General features: G+C 38.9%; 1 protein-coding gene and 1 long non-coding RNA gene across 7 annotated transcripts in view; both read left to right on the forward strand.

Annotated features, from left to right (window-relative positions):
• SORBS1 (sorbin and SH3 domain containing 1) overlaps positions 1 to 24,531 on the forward strand; it is a 173,521-nt gene that overhangs the window by 13,278 nt on the left and 135,712 nt on the right. The window lies entirely within an intron of this gene.
• On the forward strand, positions 21,478 to 22,183 carry LOC141945619 (uncharacterized). Its single transcript, XR_012629565.1, has 2 exons — positions 21,478 to 21,538; positions 21,929 to 22,183. It is a non-coding gene; the product is annotated as an uncharacterized LOC141945619 (long non-coding RNA).

The raw sequence follows: 24,531 nt of genomic DNA on the forward strand, positions 1-24,531 counted from the left end.
AATCTTAAGAACAGGCCATGGACAAGGAACAGCAGAATGATAAAATGTGTGGGTTTCTTCTTATTTCGCTGTAGCTTTCTCTGGTTACTCTGAACAATGTGTTATCCCACCTCCATTTACTATAGAAGGCATCTACATGACTAGTCCTCAGTTAACTTTTGGATGCCCAAATTAGGAAAGCTGGAACAGCAAAAGCAAAGGAGCGCAAGGAAGCAGAAAACAAATACAGTTAGCCAAAGGAACAAGAGATTCAGCACACATACTCCTGTCAGCTGGACTCTTATGCAGCAACTGTTTCCCTTCCTTAATCTAAAAAAAATCTTTCTAGATTTTAAAATGTTTTTTAATCCAAAGAAATTTAGTTTGTTATGCCAATCTTATGATAATTTCCCTTCCTGTCACTTCAATATTTCAAAAGAAAATGTAATTTTGAATCTACAAGCTATGTTTATTATATGATTGCAGAACAGCTAACTGCCTGCTAGATGGTTCTCCTCAAGATGGGAGTTGTTAATTTCTGTAAACCCCCTGTATTTAGAGGATGAACTAACTGAATGAAATATTCAATGTCCTTCTGGGGACTTTTGCAAGCTATCATTAAGTAATCTATAAAAGATAAGAAGTACACTTGTGATCTATTGTGTTTGGGTTTTTTTCATGTTCTATATAAGAAAGGCCCTTTTTTGTACCTCTGGTTTTGTTCTAAATGAGAAAAGCATGTAGTTTCTTTTTTTTTTCTTTTCTTTTTTTTTTTTTTAAATTTTTTTTCCAGAGTGTATGCATAATTGATAATCTGGTAAAATTATCTCAGGAATATTATGAGAATGAAAACTGACTAACTGTCCAGGGAAGAGGTATTTTATTCTGATAGTTTAAAAGTTTAAAACAAACAAACAAAAACCCCAAGCTTTGAACACCTGAATAAATATTTTGGAGAAAAGTTGTTGTTTGCCAGAATGTAACAGAGTAAGACAAGTGATACTTTAATTGAACAAGTGGCAAAAAAAAAAGGTCCCAAACACCTCTGTCTCTCATTTTAAACAGTTTTCAGGACTTCATGAATTTAAAAAAAGGGCACAGAAGTGGAAAGGTCATCATTTATGTATTTTACCATGGAAGTCTGATAAGCAATATATTTTTATGGTAGTAAATATTAACTGAATATGTTGAACAAATATTTTTGTATGAAATTAGCCAGACTGCTACTGTTTGCTATAAGTGAAAAATCTGACTTGTATCTTTCTTTTCCCTCACCAGTTGTACAGATAGCTTCACAATTTCTGTGCTGCTGAATATGGAAGAGTTTAGAAAACTTTTTCTTTTTTGCTGCTGTTGATGATTATAATTACTCTGGCTTCAGGGAATCATTCCATTGCTTTGTGCAGGAGGGTTTTGGTTTTCATTTTATTAGCTCCTAATCATGCCACTGTGTCTTGCTCTATAAAAGCTGACTTTGATAAAGGGTCGGCATTTATGTGAGTGTGTGACTGGGGGCAAGGGAGATGCACAGGGCTGAGGTGGGAGGAATGGCCAGGAAGGCTGAATCTGTCTGGCAGTACAGACCAGGGTTGTTCTCCCTTCCTAGGAAACAAGATAAGTCATAAAGTCACACCCTGTCCTTCAGTTCCAGACAGAAAACAAACTCCAGACTCCTGCTTCTCTCTTACTTAACTCTGTGTATCTTGTTAATACTATGTATGTATGTCTTCTGGGAAATGTTTTTCAATTGCCTGAAAGTAGCCAGCCAATTTAATTGATGATTCCCTGAGAAGCTTAAGAGAGGTATAAAAAATTAGATCTTTTTTCTTAAACTAATTCGCATATCTGAAAGCATTTCCCTTTATATGATGCTTGGGATTATGAAGTACTCTCCTAGTGCTTTGTGATGGGCTGGTTTTGTGCTTGATTTGTATGTCTGTATACTTAGTGCTCTGCAGGATAAATGGTAACGGTTTTAACTGTGTATTTTAAGTCCTCTGCTGCCTTGGGAGTAGCTATTGGAGAGTACTGGAAAGCATTATCTCCCTGCTTAGAGATTGGTGCTTTTGGAGCTTGCTGTCCTCACTGAGGAACTGCAAATGACACCAGTACTGTGTCATCAGTGAAGCCACAGGTAACTTACATGTTGTTTCCATAGTTGAGAAGATTGCACAGCTTTAGTGCAGTAAGGTGCTCCTTCTTTGCACAAGCTGTTGGTTTATAAATACCATGGGGAATGTGTGTCTTAGTGCTTCTCTGTGAGAGAGAGAGAGCAACCATAAAAAGACATTGAGGAGAATGCAAAATGTAAGAGGAGAATCCTGAGTCTTTACAGTCTCAACTCTTCCCCACATTGTTGCTGTTTTCTTTTAGGAAATGGATGAGGGGGTAATACTTTTTTTCTGTACTGGTTTACTTTAAATTCAGGCTTAAGTTCCAGGCAAGATTAGAGTTTTGATCTGGATTTGGGCAAACTGCTGTCCCTAGAGCTGTATTTGATTACTCCAGTGCAACCTTTCATGTCTGTGGGCAATGACGCTAAATTGGGTAAGACAACCTTGCAAAGTTAATGTGAAAGGACAGCGATGCCTTCTCTGTGTGAAATTCATCATACCAGCATGCCTGTCTGTAAAATCTTTATTGCTAAGAGGAAAGGAAAATATTTGAAAAGGAAAGCAGTGCTCTGAAACAAGCCCTGTGGTGTGTACCATGTTGCTGGGATGCTGTCGAGGCTGGTAACTATAAAGTCTTCGCCATGCTGTGTTTCTGGGTACTCCAAGATAGGCGGGAATTCCAGCTCCCTCTTGTCAAGAAGCATAGGAACAGCAGAAGAGTACTGTGGGGTTAGTTCAGTTGGTCCTTCTTGGCCTTAAGGGCCATCAGCATCGTGAGTTTGGAATGATCACTAATGTATATTTTCCACAGTGTACAGTGGCTGTCCATTTTTTCTGAGGTAAAATGCCTTCGCTTATTTTTAGCTCCTGCTTCAAAGAACCTCAGTATTCTACATAGAAATTAAATTTTCTGAGCCAACTCAGGGCAATGAAAGCCCTGTCCTTGTATCTGGACAGAGTTCACATTCTGGTCTTTGTCACTGATTTTCTAGTGCAAGTTCAGTGAGGCTGCATGAGGCTCCAGTGAAGGGCCTGCATGGAGTATGTGGAGAGGCTCAGGCACAATAATTTCATCCCAGTAGCAGTGCTGCTGTAATTGTAATTGCAATATGTAATTAAGGTAATATGGAGCTGTATTACTCACATGTGCCATTTTTTCATTAGAAATGTATGATTGTATTTAAATTCTCAGGTGACATAATCCAATATAGTCACTGACGCCTGCAACTGAGGCAAAAATGCTAATGTAATCATAAAGATCTTTACACTTGATTCACTGAACCTGACATCATCTCACTCTAACTTGTCTTTCAATCTAATCAGTCTGTACTAGAATTTAAATTCAGCATTTTCTTTATATATTGTCATGGTTTCTGTCTGGAACATTAGACACTGGTCTTTTCATTTCCCCTCCTGAGCAGCATGATGGTAAGCAGTAAAGAGCTCAGTGGCCGTAAGAGATTGTTGAATGACTGAGGAAAGCATCTACAAATTCTATGACTTTCATATGTGGATATCTCTACAGCTTATCCCTCCTGCCACAAACAGTATATGAGCAATGTGGGTGCTCTCAGAAGACCTTTTTGTCTTCCTCTTCTTTCACTAGTAAAGTCTGAACCAGAATCCCTCATCTGAACATCCTTTAAGTTTGTATATATGTGCTGTTTTAAAACTGAGATAAAAATTGGATAACTCAGGCTCAGATGGTCAGATTTAAATTAGTTTATTAGTTATTTATGGGTTTTAGGCATTTAAAATTACTTATTAAGTACTTCAGATGATTAAATATGGTCTTTTTCTCCCTTCCAACCTCCCTCTTAACCTGCTTGGAAAAGGAAAAATGAAGAACTATTTTCGTTGACAGTACTGAGGTGACCTAGTGCAGGATTATTACTTCTCTGGAAAGCAACAGAAGAAGTTTTCAGAGGAAGGCATTAAAATGTGTTTTCTAAAAGCTGTGAACCAAAGAAGAAAAAATCAAATATAATAAAGATTCAAAATGTATCATTTACAAGGCTATCTGAAAAACAAAGCATAACCTTATGATTAAAACAAAATTCTTGAGCTGGGAGAGCCAGTTTTCCTGATTTCTGAATGCTTAACTGCATGCCTGGTTTCAAGGTGGTCATCTTCTAAGATAAACAAATACTTCAGTATGAAGCCCAGAATCACTCATGCCATAAAAATCTTAATTCAGAGCTCATTGTTGTAACTCTTGTAACTCTAATGAGCTGTAGTGCAAGTCCTAACAGCAAGTAGTTCTCTGAATGACTGTTAAGAGATGCAAAAATCATCCATTAAAGTTCTCCAATAATGATAAAATGTGTGTCAGACCCAAGTGGCCAGGACCTGTGATTGCAATTTCTGTCTCCAAATGTTCTGCATGAAATTTGTCCTTTAAACTATTACAGTTGTGTTTTCTCATCCACAGACATCCCTGCTTCTGTAATTCTTTGCTGATGGGAATGTGTTCATGTGTGTTTGCTGCTATTCTGAAATTTTATCTAAAGTAATATTTAGTGATGATTTCTTGCTGGCTTTTGCTATTGCCCTGGCTAAATTTAGGCATTCCAGTTTTCCTAAATGCTTGTCTGTCCTGGTTTAGCATATAACCATCTGCTTATTTTTCTCTTTTGTCACTCTTGTTCTGATTTCTTTTTCAGACAGGCTTTTCAGTTTCTTAGCCATTATTCTGATGCATCTGAGGTGCTGGTTATTGATGAGCAGATCCTGCTAACCATTTACATGTGTGCAGGTACTGGGCTTTGGCATAAAATGTCCCCACATTTCCTATCAGACATGTTCTGGTGTACTATGTCATGCGTTGTATGGTGCACTGTCATGTATATTTCCTTGGTGGTAATAGAAAAGGCATGTGGTCTAATGTTGGGAGAAAGGAGCTCTGAATCAGTGTCTGGTTCTGATACCAGCTCTGCCAGAGTCTGACTGCCACATTGGGCAAATTCCTTGATTCCTCTACTGCATGGTTCATGAACACGAGCTGCTGTGACAGGCAGGTGATGCAGGCAGTGACAGTTAGTCACAGTGAGGTATCGCAGTTGCACGCCATTGTTCTGCCTGAATAGCGTCTCCCCAGCTTACCTGGGCTGCCTGGCACCCCTAGCCAACCCATGTTCCTATTGATGTCCGCCCATTGTTTTACACCTTCATTAATTCCCATGTGAAATGGGAGGAATTTTATTTTTCCCACCAAATCCACCCCTGCACGTGTAACATGAGTTGAAACATGCCTTGATAGATGTTTGTGGTGTGCTGTGGAGTCTTCAGCTCTGAGATGCTGCACCAGGACACCACAAGGAGAGAGATGTGTCTAGGTCCTGGAGAAGGGAGTCGGGTGTTGGCAACAGGCACTACTGAGGGCTCTGTTTCAGGTGGCTTGACAACACTTTGCATTTGTTGATTTTGTTCCTTCAGTTTCTATGTAAATCCACACAGTTCTTCTAGCAGTTTTATTAAACTTTATTTTCAGACATCCAGAAAAGCTTGTGAAGTAGAAATAAAAGCATTATTTACAATCTGTCATTATGCTGTGTGCTGCTGATCAAACTTTTTCTCTTGTTTCTCCCCTCTGCTCCCGGATAAAATGGGAATTGCTGTACATAGTGCACCAGAAAGTCGTGAGGGTTAATGACTCATCCCACAGTGCTCTGAACGTTACAGAGTTCTTGAAAGGGTTTTTGTATCTAAACACAGATTCTGCATTTCTGATCTAAGCTGAAGGATGCAAGCAGGTATTTTGAAAAGCAGCCATTTGCATCTAAGTTATGCACTCCAAGAGCTTTTGTTACAAAGTTTACTGGAAAAGCAGTGGGAGGACTTCTGCCACCAGTTAAGTTGCTTGAACAGTAGAAAGGGCAAAGCTTGCACTGTTTTCAAATGAGTAGGGCCAAAATTCTGCCTACTTTGCTTGGGCCTGCTATTGTTTGGTGAAATGGAAAATAGATTATGAAAGTGTTTGTAGTGAAAGATAAATTTGTAGGAATTGTTGCATTCGATACTTTTCCTTTTTAAGTAGAAACAATATAAAGAGCTTAATTCAGCACAGAATAAATCTCAGTTTTGTTGCACTGATTGTATAAAACTAGGCTGCTCTGCTCTATGTTTGCCTTTAAACTGTTTATATTACCTAAAATGTCATTCCAGAGGAGAGTTTGGCTTATGACTGCAGTGAAAGCCATTTTATTCCATGTATGGACCTGGTCTCCCAAAGCAATTTTATTGAGTAGCTAGAAAATATTTTTTAGTGAGCCATAATTTCATTTGTGTTTATGTGCATTGGCCAGTTTAATGAGGGAGCTATGCTGTTCTGCAATTCTGCTCTGCATTGTTTCAGGGAAAAGACAGGAATTTTCAGGTGCAGGCTGGGGTTGTGTTTTTTTTAAATGCTTTATTTAAAACCACATCTTGAAATCACTGTGTTCTCAGTTTAGCTACTGAGGAATGAAACCCTTCTGTGCCTGGAAGAGGCTCTGTTAAAAAAATTACATCCCCTGTTGGTGTTAATCAACATTGCCTTTAACAGAACGAAGCCATTTTTAAACCATTGCAGGCGCTGGTTCCAGCTTTCACATCTCAGTCTTCAGAAACTCATTAATTTCTCTTGTTAGAACACAGTGATGGGTGGGTGAAGAAGATCTGCTGGTTCAGCAGTGGAATCAAAAGTCTTTGTTTAAGCTTTTATCCTTGGGACTACGTCGTAGCAGTTCTGCAGAAGCCTGATGTAAAGATATGGTATAGAACCGTGCTGCTCTGGGAATAGCAGCTGGGTATTTGCTCAAAGGACAGCCTCCCTTAGGGTGGATCCCAAAGGGTGGTAAGGAAAGTATATTTGTTTGACTTTATTTTTAATTTGGCATTATGCCATGCTAAAGAAATAATTTTGAGCCTTTTTATGTTTGAGACCCCATTTGATGCTTGTTCAGAATACTCCCTGGCAATAATTAATATGATGTGATCTTTTAACTTGGAGGAAATGTTATAAAAGTGGAGTCTATATATATATATATAAAATACTAGATATAATTAGAAATAGTAGCCATTGAATACTCCTTTAAAAGCGCAGAACCTGTATCTTCTCCTCCTGTAAGTAACAGTCATTCTAATATGGCTGCGAAGTTTTCTCCATGTATATTCTAGAAAGTAATTTTTTCCTCTTCCAGGTATTTATTTCTGGAATTAAAGGGCAAATTGCACTTTTGACAAGACATGCAGCCTTTGAGTTGAGACTACCAACTATTGTCATCCATTGTTATAATCTTTATACTTTAAGTGACCTGGAGCCAGATATTCAAAGGTATTTATTTGCTTAAGAGCCTTTAGACTCTAAATGGGATTTCAGAATTGCCTAAGTAAATAAGACTCCTAATTCACACTGTAGATCTGATTAGGAGGCTTCATGTATCTCTAGGTGCCTAAATACCTTCGTATACCTGCCTGCTAGATACTAGGAACTAGCCTGAAAGTATTGCTGAAGGCCACAGAACAATACTCAGAACACAATAGTTTTTGACAGATTTTTGAAATTAGTAGTATTCAGATTACTGAAGAAGAGGTGAAAGGCTCTGAATTTGCTATTGATCTTTGTCTTTCAAAGCGCTGTAAGTCACCAGCTTGAGTGAGCCCATATTGTAGGGCTTGGCTGGAGTGGATGTAGGGCTGATAGGACACATACATAGCCTGTGCCACTTCCAGCACCAGCTGGGCTGCAGTCTGGAGCCATTTCATGCTTCTTCTGTTGATAAAAATAAAGACTTACAAGAGATGTTAGCAACTGTCAGAGAAATACATGGTAGATATCTCATCAGCTTGAACCTCAGTGCCTCCTCAGAATATTGGATTGCTTTCATTCCGCTTTAAATTCTTGCAAAAGTAAGTTTGTCTTTCAGGCACATGTTCACCAGGCAGTCCTTTAGGAAATTCTGTTTGTTTCCAAAGAAATTTCTTGAAAATGTTTTAAACTTATCCTTTAAACTTAGTACTTACCTTGATCATTCTCCTAGTAGAGAAGTGAGAAAACATTCAAAAACTTCAGAAATTGCAGGATTGTGCCCTGTAAATCCTGAATATATCTTCAAAAATTTAGTTGTGCAGCAGTCTGGTTTTTAGATATTTGGAGTTAATATGATCATTATTGATTTCTTATGTCTCAGAGAATTGTTAGTAAATTCTTATCAGTCAATTGAGAAGGTTATTGCACAAGAGAGAAGTTTCTTATCAAGCATGTGGCTAAATTCAGCTGAACTATAAATTGATCCAGCTCGTCTGTCCTTGACTTTGGTGTTATGTCCACTTATATCAGAGTTAAAACTCATACAGATTATGCGGGTTGAGAATTTTATGACCTACCTGGGATACCACTTTGGGCTATATTCAAATGCCAGTGATAGATATGCAACATAGATGTGTTTACTCTCATCCATTCATGATGTAAGGAGACAGGCTTTTCTTGAATTTTAGGTAGTCTAAAGTGCTTATTGCAGTCTTGGACTAAAGTGGCATAGTATTCACAATACCAAAGCTGGGCATGTGTAATAGGTAGTCTGAATAATGCCATTTGTCTCAAGGCTGCTGAACAATTTTGAGAGAGACTGATCTATGTCAGATTTGTGTGTGACCAGTCAACAAGGTTGTTTAACGTGAGCAGTGAATTCCAAGGGGAAAATTTTGAGTGGTCTATCTAGGTCTTACCTCTTCTAACATCACACCGTGGTCATGTATTTTCATTCTCTGTTAAGGCTTCTTCGAAGGTGAATGCAAAACTATTCCTTAGGCACACTGTTGAGAGGTATTTTTATTTACTTTTAAATGTCAAATATTTGGTTTTCCTCTGTAATCCTTGGAAATTATTTCATTGTCAAATACACCTGGAATTTACTGGATACTGAAGAGCACTGTTATCATTAAAAGGGGTAAAGGTAGAGAAGCCAATGAAACCTTTACTAACATACAACAGTGTCATGCTAGAGTAGCTCTCAGTAATAAAGGGTGTCTCTATATACCCCAGAGCTGGACCACGTTGTAGAACTTTGTGTATTTGCTGCTTCCTTTGAGCTGATGGACAGTCTTTTAACCTGAAGCAGCAGAGGTTCATACTTCTAAGTTAAAGTGTTCAGCTTTGGTTTCTATATGGGTGATGTTCCCAGCACATTCTTGTATTGGGACAAAGGAGGATAACTGGTAGCAAAATACCAACAAAATACTGTTGGTTAGGCACAATAATATTGAAAGAAGCATACCATGTCATAAAATATAAGCCCCAAATTCCAAAGAGCTATTTTGTCTCAAAAACTAACTTTGAAAAATCAAGACAAATTCCCTTGTTTCTTTTACTGGGAATTTCAAGGGTGTTGAAAGGCATAAGATTCTTGGTAACAGCTGGGTTCCCAAATACCTTGGGCATCTCTGAATATCCTGAGTAGAAAAAGTCAGTAATACTCTTCTGAGAATGTACCGATGGAGAGCATAAAACACCTGTTTTTGAGCAGTGGTTTGCAAAAGGCCATAAATACAACTGGGAAACTATTACTGTATTCATAGTTATAATGGCATACTGCTGTCATTTGAAAATGCTGAAACTCAGTAGTAAGCTGTTAAATGAAAGTCCGTTAATATACCTTTTAAAGTTTTCCACTGCAGGTTCTTGAATGCATCTGCCTCCATTTTTGCTACAATAGGCAGTTTTGGTTTGTGCTGGTTTGCATACCAAGTACAGTTAGTTAATGAATATTTAATTGCCATTAATGCAGAGACTCTTGTTACATAGGAAAATATATCGTACAAGGAAAGCCTCAGACTCATCCTCACACTAGAAATGGAAGTCTGAATATTTATTGTAAGTCCACTTTTGGAAAGGTTGCTAGTTTATTCTAGTTGAAGTTATCTTTGAAATGTCTGGGTGTGGAAGCTCCATGTTTACTGGGGTTTTATTGTGACTGTCATGGGGCAAAGTGATGCTAGATTATTGAGCGTGCTAAATGGGAAAGGATCAAATATAATGGAAAGGGCTGTGATGCCTGATTCCTAGGCTGTAGGTCTTTGAGACAGTACATGTTATGTATTTGCACAGTGGTTTCAGGTACAAACAATGCATAGCTCATTCCAGCTTTCATTACTGTATGGACATGTGGAAGCAGGAGAGGAACCAAGGGTTAAAGGCTTAGAAATAAACCTGAGCAGAAATTAAGATTGTGCAATATCTGAAGCAAGTAAAGGCTGATGAAAGGTAACAAGCTCAAACCATTAGGAACATGGATGTGCATCTTTAATGCCTAAATCCTCAAATGAATATGTCCTTCAGGATGGTCTTTCGCTTCTGTATGCAACAAAAGGTTGTGCTGTGGTCTAGCTAGTATGGCTGACTGCTTAACAGGCATCAGGTTGCCTGTGGGTAGGGATCTTGAATTCATCCGAAGTCCTCACAAATAGGATATTCAGTGCTCAGACAAACAAAGTGTTTTGGTAAATGACGTTGCAGCTTGAGAACAGAGTAACTCCTGTGTGTGTCTGCTGGGTGAGGTGATCTGTACAGTGTAACAATCTGACCATTTGATAGCATGTTTCAAGCGTCCTAAATACTATGTTTATTTGTTTGGCAGGCATTATGCTTCCGTGTTGAGAGCTTGAATGGTTCACTAACAGTAGCAATTCATCTATAATAATCTACCTTGAACAGTTGGGTTTTTTTTCATTAAACATGAACTAAAATGATTTGTTGGGGAATCAGAATGAAAAGCCATTTAGATTTAAAACACTTAAAGCAAAATTGCTTTTCACACAAATTCCTTTGCAATGTCTTTCTCTTTTCAGTGCTTTTTGTAGCACTATTCCCAAAGAGATGAACTCACTAACAAGAGACAGGGACTGTAAGATAAGGGTCTAAAGCCTGATCAGATACCTCAGTGTGAGCTGTGGGAAATGTGCGTATCATGGAAAAAACGGCTTTTAAACAACAAAAAAGAGCCCTATTGTTGTGAAGATCTGTCGATATTATTCTTTGTGTAGTGCCAAGAACAAGATCCAGACTCAGGAAGTGGTATTTAACTTTATTTGTTATCTTAGAGTTTAGTCCATGATCTCTTCTCTGTAGACACAGTCAAAGGAAAAGAGGCTAATTTTCTCAGTAGCTTACAGACTTCTCGAAGACCTGTTTTCCCCAGGTCATTTAATTTAACTACTGTTTGACTACTAAAAGCAAAACGGTAAACTGTCTTTTACTGCAGCCTGGATGTCTATAAAGGGTAGTAAGGATGAAAGGATATTGTATCTCCTATTTCCATATACCTACATTTGATGGATGTAGCACCTCATAATTGGGAAGAAGAACTGAAGCTATGTTTTGACTACTGTACCAAACAAAGATGAAGACCCGTTTGCATCACTGGTCTGTCTGTCAGCCTTTTTGCTAGGTTTCCATAATTTATATGGATTTTACATGGCACGGTGAAAGATTATAAGGTTAAAATTCAGATCTCCTGGTAGAGCTGTTCCCTGCAAGTGACCTCCAAGTTCTTGGATCTGATCCCATGGATCTGAAAAGGCAGACAAGTTTAATTAGGCAAAGTGTTCTGTCATCCTGTCTCCTTGTAAAGAGCACTACCTAGATGCATTTCAGGTTCCCATCATTAATTCCACTCTCAGCCAAAGTTAACATTGCCCAAATTTCTTCTCTGTGGGATGTCAGGAACTGTATTTAATGAACTAGTCAGAGCATCAGTATATTGGTACATTTCTGCCCTGAGCACTCCATCATATTGCATCTCAGCAGTCTGTAGCAAGGTTGTTTCCATTGTACACTGGGCTGAATATGTCTATAAGGGATTCTTTCTACAAATTAAGTGTAAATAAGATAAACGAGTGCTGATAAAGACACTGGACTGGCATCTCAGCAAGAACATTTAATTCCAGTCATGCGTCAGATCTGTTTGACTTACACATACCACAAAATATACATAAGTAAACCAAAATGACATCAGGCATCAGGGCTCTGAGAACTTTCTGAGCAAGTGTACCATTCCAGATACTTGATGCAACGGTGTACACTGAAACAAATATTGTCAGGAGATATACAGGGGAGGTATTCTTTATATATTAAATTCATGCAGTAAACCACATTGACTTTGATGCGTTTCTTGGAAAATCACCAAACCTCTGCAATGATTTAAATAAAGGAAAAATATTTTGTCAGAATGGCAGAAATGTAATGTCCTAAGGGGTCAGGAAAGGCATATAAATGCTGTTTAATGTTGTGTTTTGTTGTACTGTTACAGTAGCTTCTTCATCGTCATTAAAATTTGGTTATATCTATCTAGCAAAATGCTGAACGTGTTTCTGTAGGGAATATGTTGTCCTTCTAACATGGAAGAAGCTTGTCTGGTTTTTTTTGTGCTGTTTTCTTTTTTTTTTTTTTTTTTTAATGGCATAGCTCAGTTGTGGTTTACATCCTGTGAAAGGACTGAAGCCTTTTTATTTGAAATATTGAACAGTAAATGCCTATTCTATTCAGATTGTCCCAAAGCAAAACATAGGAAAATTCTAACTGATGGACTCCTGCCAAGCAATACATACAATAGCAGCTTAAAAACTCAAATTACCCAAATTTTACCCCAGTTTGAGTAAACCCCAAATATCTCACCAGAGTGAACATTCTCAGCTGGTGCATGAAAACAAGGAATATGCTGATCATCAGAGCTCTTCATGTTAAACCTATAAATGATGTCTGAAATTTAGATAATGTTGATGCACATTAAAGCACATTACAGTTTGGTTCCAATGACTACAAGGTGTTGGAAGAATTCCAGTGCAATATTTTTAGCACGTCACAAATTCTCTGAAATTGTAATGTGCTTCAGAGATAGCTCAACTTTGACAAAATGCTGACAGGATCCTAACTGCCAAACACATTTCCTGTCTGGGTGCCTGTCTGGTTCCTTGGTTGTCCATTTGCTGGGATACCTTGTCCCAGAGTCACTACCCTGGGGAGATGCTGAGTGAACTGCCTCTTCTGAGCTGCAAGTTCCAGGCTCCCAGGATCCCCAGCTTGCCCTGGACAAGTGCTCTGCACCCTTTTGCAAAGAATGGACAAAGATTTGATACCACTTCATTCTAAGGAAGAGAAAAAAATAATTCAAGATAGAAAAATTTTTATGCACCATTCTAGAGTGTACATCATGTTGGCAAATAGATGGACAACTTCAGTTTTTCTGTTGATTTAGATCTAAGTTGCTGTTAATTTGCAGAATCAGGTATTATATTGCTGCAAGGTAGAAGATTAATGCTAGCCTTAAATTTTAGATGGGGTGAGATTAAATTACTTGTCCAAGTTATTCAGAAAGCTTTCTTCCAAGGAAGTTGAACTCAGCTCTTCAGCCATCACCACAGGGTCACCCAGCTTTCCTTTGTGAAACAAAATCGGTATGATCTTTGGCACTGCAACCTTCCACTGTCTTGCTGCCAATAGTCTCTTCATCTGTATTTGGTGGTCTCTTCAGCTGTAATGGAATCGATCATGTTGCAAAATGGAACCACCTTCTTTACACTTGAAGGCTGGTTCCAGGTGCCTGTGTGGGTGTGATGATACGGTTTTGGATGATGGTATGAACTGTAACTAAATTAGGAGTTCTGTTCCTGTGTTCTTCAGCTATAAAAATAGGGATCTTGTTATATGCCTTGGTTCAGGCACAGAATGCTCAAGAAGAGCATGTGGGTGCAGTTGGGAAAGACTTTTATTTTCTTAGCTTTTAAACTAAAAAATGGTAAGCTTAAATCACCTTTTTCTTTATTGTTTTATTTCTTATTTAACTTTAACATAGTGTGACAAAACCAGGAAACATCCATAGAAGTCGCCGGCCTTATCTACAGCAGTGTTTCCCTTCCCTCAGCTGCATTAGTGCTCACAGCAATGATAGCTACTGGTATTTTAATTGGTGCCTAGTGTCCTCTCACTGTCAGCATGCCTGGATTATTTGGTAGTCCCAGTTGGTGGCCATGGGCCACTACGGTTAATAGGAATGCAGGCACAGCTGGTCTGGGTCAAATCCCTGCATGCTTTAGTTGGTGAAAATTTCCGATGGCCTCCAGTATGTGCTAGAAAGGATGTAGCAGTTAAAAACTATCTTTCATTATCATAGACTAATTAGGGCTGTCCTAGCTTCCTGAGGGAATATGTAGTAATACCCGGTAGTTACAGAAGATTGAAACCAGGCATGAGTTATTAGGCTGCAGAGGAGGAAATGTACTTGTTTCTGCTGCTCTGTCCTTTAGCTATTTCCTACATCTTAATGAAATGTAACCTGGATGAAAAATAAAGCTGGGGAAAAAAAATGAAAAGCCAGCCTGCATTCTTTGGAGCCTGTACACTTAGCCCCTAAAGGAGAGTAGAAGTATTTTCTTTCTCACTGTGGAAGTGTGATAACTTGGCAGTCTTGCTTTTTAAAATTTGGAGATTTTTTTCCTCCTTTTCTCCTCATTTTTGTTTTATTTCTCACTTGAACTGCTGAGGCAGGTGCTATTTTGCCTGCATCTCTAGAGTGAAAACAGGCTTTGCATCCATGAGCTTCTAATCGGAAGTGATGACAAGCCCTTGAATGGAGCCCTTGGCTTCATGAAATATTTTATCCTTTCCAATATCAATGGACATGCAACTGTAATAAAAGTCCAGTTTCTGCCACTGGATATATGTAGAAGTTGATCCCTGTTTCTTTGTGCAGGCACACCTCACAGTGACATCTGTGGCTGTGCTGAACTTCATTTCCTCCATTTCATGGGAATAAGATGATGCTTGTACATTATTAAAAGGGCCTAACAAGTCGCCTGGGGAGAGACTGTGAAGTGCACTGTATAACATTATTTATGTAATTAACTCCTTGGGATTTTAATGAAAAATACTGCTATTTTGCAACCATAACTTTCATTTTCTGTCAGCCTCAAATTAACAAGGAAACTGTGAATTGCACAGAGTCCCTAAGCTGTAGTCTCTGATAGGAAAGGTGGACAATTTTGCTGTCTCGAAGTGATGATTAACTGGGATCTAATCATGATATTAGTGTATAATCACAAGCATTAGTGTAAAGTGTCATTCCAATGATGAAGTGTAGTAAGAAACTTTTTTTTTCCCCTCTGAAGTTTTTGTTTGACGAGAGATGAAGGAGATTCAGAAAACAAGCAGAAAGAGGTGAAACAAAGTATGTATGTTGCCTCTGACTTCTCACTACACCCACTCTCATGTGAAGTTAGGTCAGATACCAGGTCAGGTACTAGGCACTCGGAATGGACTAACTCCTTGAGCTTTCACTCTGAGTTTCAGCCTGGACTGCCGTCTTTCTCTGAGCTGTCTGCAGTTGTGGCTGCACTGGTATCCATACCTGAGCTAGCAAAGCAAATGGTGTCCTATGCTTGATGGTTGCAGTAATGTCTGAAGTGTATACGTACCTACAACTTCCTCTTCTTTGTTCTTCAGAAATGCAAACTGCAGGAACATTGTACTTCTATACTGATGGAGTTGTGGCCTCTCCTGAGTGCCCTATCCCTTTGTGTGGGACATGACTATCGTAAAACAAAGGTCCATCTGTCCTCCAAACCCCACCAAAAGTATAAGTTTCTGTGATGCACAAAGACTAGCAAAATCATCTTCATTCTGTAGCTTGTGCCCTCTCCAGGGACCTGAACACGGTGTGTCTTCCTATAGTGCTGTTCTCATGACAGCAGGGTTTACATATGGGGAAACTAACACAAGCTGTAACAGTCTACTTGATAACAGACAGTTTGCAGTTGTCTCTTAGGAGAGCCCGGGCATTTGGCTTCATTACAGAAGAGAGTAAGGAAAGATGAGGGGAAGAGCTAGTTGTTGGTGAACAAGGAGGGTAGTCAGGGGTCTCTGGAAATGGGTTGTGCGGACCAGAGGCTGATAGAGCCAGAGCAGCCAGCTTAGGAGAGTTGCTGTCCAGTAGAACATAAATTGATTGTGGAGGTTTGTTTCAGTGGAGGATGTTATAAAGTCCTCGGTAGACTTGTCTGGGGAATCTTTACAGGTCTTATGTTATGCCTTTTACACAGTGCTTACTTTATCTCATACATTTTTTAAATGCTCTGTGCAGTTCAGTCCAGGATGTTTTTCCTTCAGACAAAATTTTCAGGGGGGTCACACACCATACAGTGACAATGGACAGCCTAGGTCCTTTTGGTCCCACGAGAATTTCTGGGAGAGTTTCTCAAGTGAATGATTTACTGTCTCTTGCCCTGTTCTTTCTCCAACAGAGCAGAAATATTCTAGTGACCTCAAAGCTAATGCACTCCAGTGTCTCTGGATGGAGACATTGACATTTTTGGCAATGTAGTTTTGCAGCATTATTCTTCCTTTCATTTCCAACATTTTTGGGGATGCTTCTAGAAGAAATCATGACCTTAGAAGCATCTGCTGGAAACTAGTCCCTCCAGACACACTGGAAAGATGAATTTTGCTCTTCATGCCATGGTACCTCCCGTGAATTTGAAGCAGTTTCCTGTGCATACATAAATGGAAAGCATGTAATCTTCTGGCTATTTATGAACCTTTATCTGTATTGTCTTAATCAGACCACTGAAATTCTTTTATTTATTAAACTGCCTCACAGTCTGAGGCTACCGTTATATGTCAGAAGGTTTAGGAACAACTTTCACTGTGTCGCTTCACATCCGAAACTTTCAAAAATTCTTCTATAGTGAAAAAAATATTTGGCTTATTTCCTTACATTGTTGTGGTCTTTTCTTCCTAAATCTCTCACTCATACAAATACAAGCTTTCTCAGCTGAATATCCCAGTGTTGTGAATATAAGGACTGTGCATTATCCTGGCATATAGTTCATAAGACTTGCTGAAGTGACAAATAATTGACTCTACACTGAGTGGACAAAGAAAGGTGTCAGTTCTTTGCATCGGTGCATTTCCATTGCGTGGGGTGAAGAGTCAAATCTACAAATTTGATCTGGCTCATCTGGGCTGTACAGTACTTCTGTGGTACGTTTGTATTGAAGATTATTTTATCTGAAACAATTTAAGGAATTGGACTAGTTACAATGCCTCAGGTATTAATGATATTGCATTCTCATTCTTAATTACACTACTGTAAGTTCAGAGTAATACTATTTAAATGGAAGGTGTTGGATCCAGTGTAATGAAGATGAGAAGCTTGTGTAGGATCTATAGATAAGAGAAACTCATGTATTTGGGGGTTTGAAATTCTGGTGTTGGCAAATAAAAGCAGGAAGAGGAGAAGTAAAATTATCTGTTAGTATTGGTATTATGGTATTACACTATAAACTGGTGTAACACCATTGGCTTCAGAAGGTACTCTCACTTGCTCTTTTGAGCCTATATATACTTCAGTTAATGCTGTTAATATCATAATAAATTATCTTACTTCTAAAAATGTTATCTTCATTTTCCATATGGTACCCTGGATATGATGGGTACTTGCCTAGTAATTTTGCCTTCCATGGGCTGATAACAATCTCTTTATAAAAGGTTTAAAATCCTCTCTTCCTATATTCATGTTCTTCTTTAGCCTTGTTTATTCACAGCTGAATGCCTCTGATTATTTTAGCTGTCGTGCTCAGTATTTGATGCTTTGCATAGAACTGGAATAAACTGGCCGTGCTATAAGATGTTCAGTGTATACTTAAGACAATGACCATTTAGCTGTCTCCTCTCCTTAGCAACATTTTGAAGATTAACCATAGAGAGTGGTGTAAGCCAAGAAAAAGATAGTTGAAATAGATAAGAAATTAATTATTTTTCCTCATGGTGTTTTGCTTGGATTCAATATTTTGATAATGGTGCAGAATTCACAGCCACCACAATGACTTGTGTGCCTGAAATTTGGATGAGCAATGATTGAGCAGTTCTCAGATATGCAAGGCTAAATTTGCTGAGCCCATTTCTCAGTCTTTGATGAGACTGCAGTAAGCAGTCAAGTGCTTAATACCAGTGGCAGAAGTGGATATGTTTCCCTTGGGGCTTGGAGGGGTGGCCACTCATTTGCTAAACCCAGACAGAGGCCAATGAGTCACTGTAATGTAGACTTCCAAGCAGCTAAAGCAACGGCCTCCTTCATCGGGGAGATTGCTGTGGGGGTCTGTCTGCATGTGAGAAAAAGTTCCTGTTTTTTTCAGTTTAGCAGCATGGGGGGAAGAGGGAAAGCTTTAAAACATCTAGGAGAACTGTGTTGTTTTCAGGTACTCTTAAGTACAAATGTATTCTTAAAAATCTTTGCCATCGAAGTTTGGTTTTTAGCTGTTTTGACTGTCATATTACCAATTTCATGAGAATCATTTTGTAGCCTGATTTTTATATTAAAAATCAAGGAGTGGCCTCAATACCAACACATTATTGCCTGTGTTAAAAAAAAAAACAAAAAACCAACCAACAAACCAAACCAAACCAAAAAACTTCCCTCACCAAAAGCCAAGCACCCCTACCAAAAGCAACCTCCCTGGCCAACCTTATTGCTTGTATCAAAAGGATATTATATGGTTTCTCTTTCCTTCCTTCAGAGAAACAGGTATAGACACTGCTGTGGGATGCCTCTTAATGCGTCATGATTCACTCTTGCAGGTGATTTACTAATTCTACCATAGGTGTGAGAGTTGGGAATGATTTCTGTTCTCTTTTTCTCTGAAATAATTGATCATTTGGTTTTGTTTTTCTGACAGGCAATCAATTAGTCTTAACTGAGCAGCTCTTAGTGGGTTGAATCATGGGATCAACTAAATTTGAGGGTGAGGGTATGGACTGTAGTTTATACAATTTGTTTAATTATTTAGTAATACAGCCAGGAAGGACTGGGGAAATTTTGACTGGGTAGGACTGGGAAAAACATGACTGTATTTTGGGGAGAGACAGCATGTCACATGCATATTGGCTGCTTGTAATCTGAACACTATGCATTTAAACCCTGAGTGGAGGAGATGTCTGGGAGGACTCTCTGAAGCTCAGTGAGGCCTGGATTGCCCATATGCAGCTTAAGACAAATTCTTAGAAAAGATTACCTGGTCACTGCATAGGGGAACAGACCTTTGCTGGGGTGTGTTTCTCAGCAGTTATGCCTTGGCTGAGTAAATAGGCCCTTTGAGCAAGTATCATATTTGACAACTGAAATAGTGTTTTTATGCTTTCGGGCTCAAGCACAAACTCAAACTTGCATCTGAGAAGATGTCAGCAATCAGTCTTGTTTCCTAAATGAATGGGTTTTGTGTTCTGTGCCGTTGTGTCTCTTCAAGTATATGTATATGCTTCCTTGGTTCCATATATATTTTTAGTTACTTTCTTGGATCTTTTTCTTACTGCTTGGTCCTTTATCACAGAATCACAGAATTGTCTAGGTTGGAAAAGACCTTGAAGATCATCCAGTGCAACCAACATATACATCAGCATGAAAAGAGTATTAAATTCTGCCACTCTGATGGGGTGTCATTTTCATCTTTAATTACATAAACTCTTTCTACATGATTATTCAATTATTTGTATGGTGATAGAGTCTAGACTTGTCTCAGTCATGCGTCAGGGTCTCCTACTTCTAGGATTTTCAGAAATGCAAATAAAGACACTGTATTGCCCGTAAGAAGGACCTTAGACCTACTTTGACCCATCCTGCCTTTCATGTAGAACTAATATGAAATTACTATAAGGTACAGTTTCATCAGTTTTGAAAGTGGATTATAGTGCTAGCCTCTGAGAGTCAAAGAAGGCATAAAGTGTGTCTGCTTCACCACTTAGTTATTCAATATTGCGGCTGAGATGGGGAGGCCATATGCAATGTACTGTCCCCAGGTGACACAAAAGATTTCATTTGGCTGGGGTTGCCTCAAGCTGTCACAGGTGTTCTTTCATTTACAATAGCTCCCTTAAAATATAAATGACTGCATTTATTACATCAGCTCTTTTTCCTTCTTTGGAAGACCCCAGCTAAAGTTACATTACACATAACAAATGTTCTTGCTCCCTTGAGAATTAGTTTAATTACTGATGTAGGTGGGTAAAGGATCTATCGTGCCTGAGATGTTAATTTTACCATGCTTTAATTAAGAGGTCAAGTGTGAAAGGCTGCAGAATACCTCCCACTTAAAGATGCTGAATAGAGTAGTGGGGGATAGAAGGCACTGATATGATGAGGTTTTCACTCTCTGTAGGAGTATCAACTTTCCTTCTGCATCTCATTACAATGAGGCTGGCATCTGGAAATACATGCCAACTTTTATTCACTCATTGTGTTTTCTAACATTAAAGGGTTTTTCCGCCCAGAGTCTGAAGCTCCAAAACAGCATGTCTCTCCTTTCAAAGGTGATGGTCACTCCTAGGTACCACTGATTTCCATTAGAAATGTTAGGACCACTTCCTCTCGCCCAGTGTGTTTGAAGAATGGGGCTGCAACTATCCTACGTCTCCGTGCTCTGGCACAAGGGAGGATGTGGGACGTGTGTTCACCAGAGGACAACAGGTGCTACAGTCTTTGAACACCCGGTTGTTTCCTCCTTATGTCTCGCTGTGAGTGTGGGCAGATTCCTTTCAGCATTTAATTTGAAAGTCTTGTTTCTAGCTAACTCCAAAAACAAGGAATGGACTTGGAAAACCTTCAGGGAAAAAAATGGGCAGGCAGAAGGAAAGAGTATCTTACAACAAGATTAGAGAAAACTAGACAGTAAAAACGCCTTGCAGTAGGGTGGCCAGGACATCCCCAACTGAGCTTGTTATGTTTGCCCTGGCAGCTGGAGCAGCAATGCCATACATAAGAGCAGATGTTCACTGGCCAGCGTTTGAAGGTTTTGTTGAGATTGACATGTTCCACTTTCAGAAGGACTTAAGTAACCAACTAAAGCAGTACTGTTGCTCTCCAAACAGCTGTAAGGAGGACAGTTGATGATTTTTATTGACGTCTTTTTCATAACTTACTGTCTATGTGAATTGGTGATTCATTAAGATATTCTTGTGATTTGTGATACAGAAAGTTTCTTTTCAGAAACTTTTCTCCTTTTACTTGTATTTTCTAGTGCTGTTTTCTCTTTTCTGTGGTGGTCACTTCTCTTGCTTTTAAAGGATACTTAACAGTTCAGCAATGCCACTGCCTTCCTCTGCATCCCTGGAGGAAGACCGGTGTAATACTGGAAAAACACAGAGTTAAATATTAACATGTACTACTAAATGTTCCCACTGAAAAAATCAGGAACATTTCCAAGCAGTGAAAGCTGACTTTCCTTTCCTGTAGTTAAGTTTTGCTGCTTAACTTTTAAAACTACAGCTTGCTTGGTAATTTTAACATGGTTAAAAGTTAGAAATTGGAAGTCCTGTATTTCTTAAGTGCTCTCGCCCAGGCCGCTTCTGCTTTCCAGGTGATAGGCTTAGGGGAAGAATCCCATATGATGAGTTAGTCTTGAAATGTATAATAAGTTTTTTCGAGGTAAGAGGTTGATTTTATTTTTTTTTTCCTTCCCTTTGCACTTTGGCTTGGAAATAGAAGTTTCATTGCTTGCTCTTTTAGTCAGAAAAGCGATGTTAATAAATGTGATTTGATATTAATGCTACAGTAACTCCTTAAGGCATATTCAGAATTGGGGTTCCTCTTGGCTTACGAAGATGCATAGCTGCCTCCATTTGTATTAGCTGAGGACCTAATTAGCTAAGGCTGTAAATACAGCATTTTCTTCTGCTGACTTGAAATGTCACCTGCAGTCTCTTCTGAGATGAAAAGATGCACAACGGAAATGGTTTTAATGAAGAGGAGTCTTTTGCTCTTAACAGTTTAATGTATTCAGAATGTGTATTTATTCTGTCTTGCTGGTTGTTTCAGGTGTCGAGACTTCTGCCTCAGTGCACTGGGAATCCCTGCTCAAGGTGTAAAAGCTCTAATCTTTGAAGAGCAGCTCAGATATCAGCTGTGGTGAAGCAGGAGCAGTAAAGCCTATCACCCTGAACTGGAGGGACTAGATCGGTTACTGTAATGTTTGTGGGGTGGTATTGCTGAGGCTTCTCTCTGTATAGGTAAAAACTATGCATGATGGTATGGACTTAATCCTTCAGAAATAAAATGCTGGTTTTTGTTTTAATTCTGATTATTTGCATTTGCACAACAGCAACTCAGAGCAAGAGAGGTCTTTGGCATCTGCATGAGGCACGTGCTTCTGCCCACAAACAGCCAGTAAGATAAGTCAATAAAAACAAGCCATGCAAGGCATGAATTGCTTAGAGGTGGAAGAGACCTATTAGGCTATCTAGCCTACCTGCATGCTAGTGAAGAATTGCTTAAATTGGATTTGCTCTAGAGGACAGATGAGTACCTGAGTAAAACACAGGATCACATTGTCTGTATGATATGGTGGAAGGCCTTCTATGCTTCCGTTTTCATATGTGCGTCTAGCTTTGAACCTCATAAGCAGCAATATCCCAGAGATATTTTTTTCCAGGCTGTTTTATTGAAAGTGTAACAACGGTCTGAACAGAAACTGTTCTGATTGCACAGATGTGCAGTTTTGCTTTGTGGGATGATTTTTACTCATCAAAGGAGAACAAGAAGAAAGGCAAAAATCTGTGAGTATGGCTATCTATGAGAACGCGTGCATGTGTGTATGACTGAGTGAGAGGTCTGTCCATGGTATATCAATTGTGAGAATAAAATGGCTACTCTGCCTGAATGTAGGGAGGGAATTTTACAAAGGCACCACATTGCAAAGAGAACAAAGGCCTCACTGCGTTATGGCTGTGTGCGAAACAGTGTTAATGCTAAAGCAAGCTATGATTTCCTATTAAAGTAGCGTCTCGCATGTTCATGAAACAGAGGCTGTAAGGCAAAGTGATTTAGCTCACTGGGAACTGATGCATCTGGTTCTGGCACAGACATAGGAGGTCTCTGTGGTCAAAAAGACAGAAATACATGTTGGTGCTGCTGTTTTAAGCAGCTTCATCTGGTGACTGGATAGGGAATTGCAGGCACATTTGTTTCATTGCGTTAAATTCTTGCATTATTCCCCTTTTGTCTGTTGTTGTTTCCTTACCAGTATTTGTATTTGAATAGAAAAAGAGCTCTGTGGTAAATTATGTGCATGCCCCCCTTCTTTCCAGGCCTGACATGTTTATATATACAAAGAATTATGGAAGAATTAAAGAGAGGACCAAAGAAGCTCAGAAATTCTTTGGAAAAGCTTGTCAGATTTTTAATTAATGGGCATATAGCAGAGGGAGTGAAATCTGTTGCTCAATACCATAATAGGCAGTGCAGTGCTTCTGCTTCTCTCTGTCATCCTTAACAGACGGATTTATTTTTGGTAATGAGACATTTATCTCCTTTGCATCTATTAAAAGCCAGTTCCAGTGTCAAAAATCAGTTGGAAATAACATGAAGAAATTTAATGGTGAAATGTGTTTCTTTTGGATGCTTGTCACAGCTCCATCAAATCCTGGGGATCCTTTTTCACTTCATTTTGGTGTATTTTTGCCTTGCTGCAACTTGGATTTCCGGATTATTTAGGTGTTTTTCTGATAGCACCAAATAATGGTGTGAATATTTAGATTGTGTAAAGAGGCTTAATGAAATTAATTTCAGGGCAATAATTAATATACTATTGGTGTAAATAATTGTTTTTCAACACTTTTCTGTGCATGGACCCTTTAGGACTTTTTGGTAGCTGCAGATCCCTGCCTACCTGAGCAGCCTAGTTGAACTCACCTGGTGCCATAGAGATGGAGTCCACATAGAAGTAATTGTGGTAAAAGAATGCCATTAGTCAAAAAGTACGGGCTCTGCATGCATTTCTGGTCCTAACACAATTTGGTTAGGAAAGTATTTTCACATTTGTGGATTGAGTAATTAATGTCATACTTAAGCAGGTCAACAAGCAAATCACTTTCCTTAATCTGTCCATAGAGAAGCTTGTGTGGGCTCTAGTTGAATGCAGTGAGGTTTTTGTAGGCATTTGTTTGAAATCCTGTGGGATTTAATAGATGCCTTTTAATAGGTTTTCAAACTGTTCTATAGCATTCTGCAGGTGGGATGTAATTTACCTAGTGAGATCTGAAGTGCTTGACAACTGGTGAAAAAACAGCTGCCTTCTTTTAGGTTTGTAAATAAGATTTCTTTAGAGAAGCTGTTTGGTGCCTCTGTGCACCTCCATTTTGTTAGCTATAAAAGAAGGTAAATGGCCAGGATATCAGAAAGGCTTACTGATGTGAAGTGACCCAGAAGCTTATTCCAGGAAGTTTATTTTCAGAAAGTGTTGAGTGTTCATATTTTGAGAACCTGATACCCATCTCATAAGGTGACATAAGACTAAATAGGTTGATGCAAGGAATGTTTTGACTTTTTAGCTGATAAAGTGCTAATTATAAGAACCACAACCCATCTAGTAACGGAATCACAGATAACAAACATTGAAAGGTTACTATTCCAGAGGAGTTATG

The sequence above is a fragment of the Strix uralensis genome, chromosome 7, assembly GCF_047716275.1.
Source record: "Strix uralensis isolate ZFMK-TIS-50842 chromosome 7, bStrUra1, whole genome shotgun sequence".
Classification (NCBI taxonomy): Eukaryota; Metazoa; Chordata; class Aves; order Strigiformes; family Strigidae; genus Strix; species Strix uralensis.